A 6485-nucleotide genomic window follows, 5' to 3' on the forward strand; every position below is an offset into this window, starting at 1 on the left:
TGATATACAGTGGATATACAAATACGCAGTGGATATACAAATATACAGTGGATATACAGTGTATATACAAATATACCGTGGATATACAAATATACAGTTGATATACAGTGGATATACAAATATACTTGGATATACAAATATACAGTTGATATACCGTGGCCATACAGTGGATATACAAATATACAGTGGATATACAAATATACAGTGTATATACCGTGGCCATACAGTGGATATACAAATATACAGTGTATATACTGTGGCCATACAGTGGATATACAAATATACAGTGGATATACACATTTGCAGTATAACAGGTTCCTTATCTTGTGCCGTCTTTTGTTTATCTCCCTGGCACATTTTGGAAGTGCTATGAGCCTATGCTCCTTTTGTATTCCTACTTAGCCTTAATGAGACAGAGAGAAATATATGGGTTTGTTCGCAATTGAACCCAATGGAGACACAGGCACCACTATAAGCACCATTATATCACCAAGCCAGAGTGGCATTCTCTGGCACTAAATCTGCAGCTGAAATGAAGAGACCCAAACATTGTGATCCGCACTCTGTGAATAATTGATAGCAACAAACAAACACAATCAAAGAGCTTCCTTATCGACACCAGAATGAAAAAGGCCATGGAGTTGATTCAGGAGTTACGGGTACCTTCCACTTTAATCTCGGGTAAACAGAAGCTTTATGAAGTGTCGAGACTTGTTTTGTAAGGCGCATGCACAAGTACATTTATTACGGACATAATGACCTCTGTGGAGTCAGTAGAATATGTTTTTCATCGAGGTTCTCTACATAGGGAACGCTATGGGCTCAAGTCAAAAGTATTCACTGTATAGTGAATAGGATGTCATCTCAGACACCTCCAGAGAAAAGAGGCTGGCAGCATTTCTTTGGGAACCAATCAAACTGCTATGAGATTGATACACTACAGAACATCACAATGGTAAAAATCACAAGGGGAATACATTGGTTGTCTGCTATAGAGACATAAAATATATTGAAATTCCAGGTGTACCAAGATGTGTAAGGAGAAGTTGCCTCTAGACACTGATCTTGGTTCAGTTTGGCAATTTTCCCACTAATAGTTAGGGTTAGGATTGGGGGAGAGGAAGCTGATCCTAGACCTGCACCTAGGGGAAACTTCACCCCGGAGTGTGACAACAGACGTGTCGACTTCAGCATTACCATGCTACAGATCCTCGTCAGGGAGGACAACATATTGATAGAGACAAGAGAGATGGGTGACAGCTGATCAAAGATCAAACTGAGATGCGGGAGACAGAGACACAAATTGTTCTTATACAGCCCTAGTTCACTATCAGAGCGTGACTGTGATATGTGTTAAGTAAGGGTGTTGAACTCCTGCTGGCTTCATCAATAACATGTTGTACCTAATGGCCTCCTCTACATGATGTAGACTGGTCTTCCACAACATGGTCACTCTGCTGTCAAATGTTATAACTGTGCTGCCCAGAGGCACAGATGTTGTTTTCTTCTTATTTTTTCGTTCCTCTCTCTTTCCCTTGAGAGAAGCCTAGCCCCTCAGGTGGGGGATTGAACTGAGACGTAGAGATGAGCCTCTCATGGGTAATGATCCAGGAGTAACTCTCGACCATAAGGTGAGAGTCAAGGATGGTTGGAAATTTCAAGAGGCAATGAGGCACGAGACGTTTCCCATGGTCCAGTTTAGATCAATGGAGCTGTCCACTAAACCTGTGCTGAAACAAGGCTCTGCTCCAAGACAATCTCTGCCAGTTTCTCAGGGCTAGGAGAGGGAGCTGTTCACTAAACCTGTGCTGAAACAAGGCTCTGCTCCAACACAATCTCTGCCAGTCTCTCAGGGCTAGGAGAGGGAGCTGTTCACCAAACCGGTGCTGAAACAAGGCTCTGCTTCAACACAATCCCTGCCAGTCTCTCAGGGCTAGGAGAGGGAGCTGTTCACTAAACCGGTGCTGAAACAAGGCTCTGCTTCAACACAATCCCTGCCAGTCTCTCAGGACTAGGAGAGGGAGCTGTTCACTAAACCGGTGCTGAAACAAGGCTCTGCTTCAACACAATCCCTGCCAGTCTCTCAGGACTAGGAGAGGGAGCTGTTCACAAAATCAGTGCGGAATCACAGAGCTGTTGGCTCAGGCTGTCACTCCTACCCTGCTTTAAAACAGCAGAGGATCGCTTGAATGCCTTCATCACTATCCACATTTCTGGACCTGGACATGAGATATAATCAAATAAAATGGACACAAAACAATATGCAACTGTTACTGAATTTTTAAAGTCCATTTCAAATCATGATGTTTTGAGTACCAGCACTAAACAGCAGAGGTCTCCCTTATATGTCAACTGCCTGGCTCATTAGGAGGTTGAATACACAAGGCAGTTCACACCAGGTAAAGAGATGTCAAAATGTCAGAACCAGCTTTGATGTTCACAGATGCCATCATATATCTGCTTGTTAAGTTAACAGACGAACAAACTACAGCAAGTTATAGATCAGTATGTGGACTATTTTTTGCATATTAATGCATCTTTTGATGTAGCCAGGAGATGTTGCTGAGCTCTGGGACTCTGTCTATATCCTCTGAGGTTAAAGCACATGAAACCTCCGAGTCATGTCTCCTTTGGTGAGTGTGTGAACTTTGTTAGTGTCCAAATTCTTGACTCTCTGTGTGTGTGTGTGTGTGTGTGTGTGTGTGTGTGTGTGTGTGTGTGTGTGTGTGTGTGTGTGTGTGTGTGTGTGTGTGTGTGTGTGTGTGTGTGTGTGTGTGTGTGTGTGTGGTGTACTAGGGTCAATATCCCTGCAGTAGTGACTGAATAATAATAGTGAGCTACAGATTACTTAAAGTTGTGTCACAGGGAATCGAACAGTGCTTTAATCAATCAGACGTTGACCTTAGAGAGGACCTATCACCTGACCTTAGAGAGGACCTATGAGGACCTATGACCTGACCTTAGAGAGGAGCTATCACCTGACCTTGGAGAGGATCTATCACCTGACCTTAGAGAGGACCTATCACCTGACCTTAGAGAGGACCTATCACCTGACCTTAGAGAGGAGCTATCACCTGACCTTAGAGAGGACCTAACACCTGTCCTGAGAGAGGAGCTATCACTTGACCTTAGAGAGGACCTATCACCTATCCTTAGAGAGGACCTATCACCTGACCTTAGAGAGGAGCTATCACCTGTCACCTGTCCTTAGAGAGGACCTGTCACCTGACCTTAGAGAGGACCTATCACCTGACCTTAGAGAGGAGCTATCACCTGACCTCGAGAGGACCTAGCACCTGACCTTCGAGAGGACCTAGCACCTGACCTTCGAGAGGACCTAGCACCTGACCTTCGAGAGGACCTAGCACCTGACCTTAGAGAGGACTATCACCTGTCCTTAGAGAGGAGCTATCACTTGACCTTAGAGAAGAGCTGTCACCTGACCTTAGAGAGGACCTATCACCTGTCCTTAGAGAGGAGCTATCACTTGACCTTAGAGAAGAGCTGTCACCTGACCTTAGAGAGGACCTATCACCTGACCTTAGAGAGGACCTATCACCTGTCCTTAGAGAGGACCTATCACCTGTCCTTAGAGAGGACCTGACACCTGTCCTTAGAGAGGAGCTATCACCTGACCTTGGAGAGGAGCTATAACCTGTCCTTAGAGAGGACCCTCACCTGTCCAATCACCTGTCCTCCTGACCAAAGAACAATGACACAGCAACAAAACGACACACACAGACTGGCAACATGTCATGAGACACACACACACACACACACACACACACAAATGAACATGCATACACACACAAACAAATTAACACAAACACAAAGATCCACACACAGATGTGACAATATGTGTTTCCAGCTCGTGAGAAAGCCATACCTTCTGGTAACTAAAACGTGTATGTTTGCTTGCATCAATTCCTGGGAAATGTCCTTAGGATACATGCCAAACACTCTATTCCCTAATGCACTCCTTTTAAGTAGTGGTCTCATAAGGCTCCGAGAGGAGAGGACCTAACAGAGAGGAGAGGACCTAACAGAGAGGAGAGGATGTAACAGAGAGGAGAGGACCGTAACAGAGAGGAGAGGACCGTAACAGAGAGGAGAGGACCGTAACAGAGAGGTGATGACCGTAACAGAGAGGAGAGGACCTAACAGAGAGGAGAGGACCTAACAGAGAGGAGAGGATGTAACAGAGAGGAGAGGACCGTAACAGAGAGGAGAGGACCGTAACAGAGAGGAGAGGACCGTAACAGAGAGGAGAGGACCGAACAGAGAGGAGAGGACCTAACAGAGAGGAGAGGACCTAACAGAGAGGAGAGGACATAACAGAGAGGAGAGGACCGTAACAGAGAGGAGAGGACCCAACAGAGACGAGAGGACCCAACAGAGAGGAGAGGACCCAACAGAGAGGAGAGGACCGTAACAGAGAGGAGAGGACCATAACAGAGAGGAGAGGACCCAACAGAGAGGAGAGGACCCAACAGAGAGGAGAGGACCCAACAGAGAGGAGAGGACCCAACAGAGAGGAGAGGACCGTAACAGAGAGGAGAGGACCGTAACAGAGAGGAGAGGACCGTAACAGAGAGGAGAGGACCTAACAGAGAGGAGAGGGCCCAACAGAGAGGAGAGGACCCAACAGAGAGGAGAGGACCCAACAGAGAGTAGAGGACCTAACAGAGAGGAGAGGACCGCAACAGAGAGGACTGCAACAGGAGACTTCAGGGGAAGATAAGCTTTTCACACAGTGGAGTGAATCACCCACAGCTAGCTCTCTCTCTCTCTCTCTCTCTATCTACTCTCTGTCTGTCTCTACCTTCTCTCTCTCTCTGTCTGACTGTCTCTACCTTCTCTCTCTCTCTCGGTCTCTGTCTCTTGGACTGTCTGTCTCTCTCGCTCTCTTTCTGTCTCTCTCTCTGTCTCTCACTCTCTCTCTACTTTCTACCCTCCCTCTTACTACCTCTCTCTCTCCCAGTCTCTACTCGGTGTCTCTCTCTTCACCCCATACGAATTATAGTCAAACCAGCTTATTTAATCACCAACTATATGAGGCAGACAGTGCATCAACTCCTCATGTAAATTATTCAATATTTGCATTGCTTTATTGTAATAAATCTTTGGCACATCTATGAGCCAATTCCAATTTAATCTTCAGAATAATTGTCAATTCATGCACGGGTATAAATTCCATTCATCCTCCACACACTGCGATTTGTTAGAAAGCCTGTGTTTTGGTGAACTGTTTTCTAAATTTGCCATCGCATTGTGCCCTGCCATTGTGTGTTTCCGTTTTTTCATGCAAGAGCTCTTCAGCGCAGAGCCGGGTTATTTTGTGTAGAAATTGGGTCATTCATTTTATATGTCACAGATTTATAATGTGTTCTGATGCACTTTTATAATTGTGTTTCAGTGCCTCAGTCTGAGTGTTTCATCTAGAAACGATGTGCCCTTGTCTGGTTTGGTCTGGTTCCCCACGGCAAAAGGTTCACTTTAACATAGCTGTTCTCTGGTGTGCTCTATAAGGTCTCAAAAGAACAACGTTTGCCTCTGCATCACCACTGGCCCCCCACACACACCCACACCCACACCCACACCCACACCCACATTCAGGTGATAAAGAGAGACAGACTAATTGGCTTTCTAGCTGATTGATCCTAAATGCAGGAGAAAGCGAGTTGAGATGAAATGAGGTGGACTGTCTGGGCCGTGGCCACCCCGAGACGATGAAAGCCCAGGAGAGAACAAGAAGCATTTGCATAGACAAAATGGCCACTGACACACACTGACACACACTGACACACACAGGCGAGTAGCAGAGGAACCGTGAGTTGAAAACGTCCTCTTTCACCGCTGCCAAGATTGAAGGAAGTCTTGGAGCCTCTCTGCGGGCCCTCAACCTGTCAGTCCTGTGACGAGAGCGAGGGAGATTTTGTTTGGTGGGTTAATAGAGAAAAGCACATTGAAGAGGAGGTTATAAAAGCCACATGCCCCAAATGAAAAACAGCAGGAACTTAATTGAAGCAGGTAGGAACTAAAGTGCCAGCGTTTTATTTTCCACAGAGGCAGCGACACAGATTTAATGAAATCACCGAGTCGGTGGGTCATAATTATCACGAGATGGATGGCTGCTCACTGTTGCAATGCATCTCGGGTGCCACAAAGGCCGCGAATAAATATCCTCTAGCTGGCGGTACAGGATTCTGCCTCAGCTGTTGCCGACTCCCGCCAAAATTAAAACTGTGGCGCGTATCAGGGTGTGAGAGCAGCTGTGGTGGAATCCAAAACAGAACAGGGAAGAACAGGAAATCCTAGAGTTCCATGAAGTATGGGCCTGCAACGATGTTGATAAAGTGCTGTTAATGTGCACGTGGGATGAAGACCTGCACACAATGTAGAGTTAAAAAAATATATATATATATATATATTACCTTTATTTAACTAGGCAAGTCAGTTAAGAACAAACTTATTTTCCATGACGA

Source organism: Oncorhynchus kisutch, linkage group LG3, assembly GCF_002021735.2.
Source record: "Oncorhynchus kisutch isolate 150728-3 linkage group LG3, Okis_V2, whole genome shotgun sequence".
Lineage (NCBI taxonomy): Eukaryota > Metazoa > Chordata > Actinopteri > Salmoniformes > Salmonidae > Oncorhynchus > Oncorhynchus kisutch.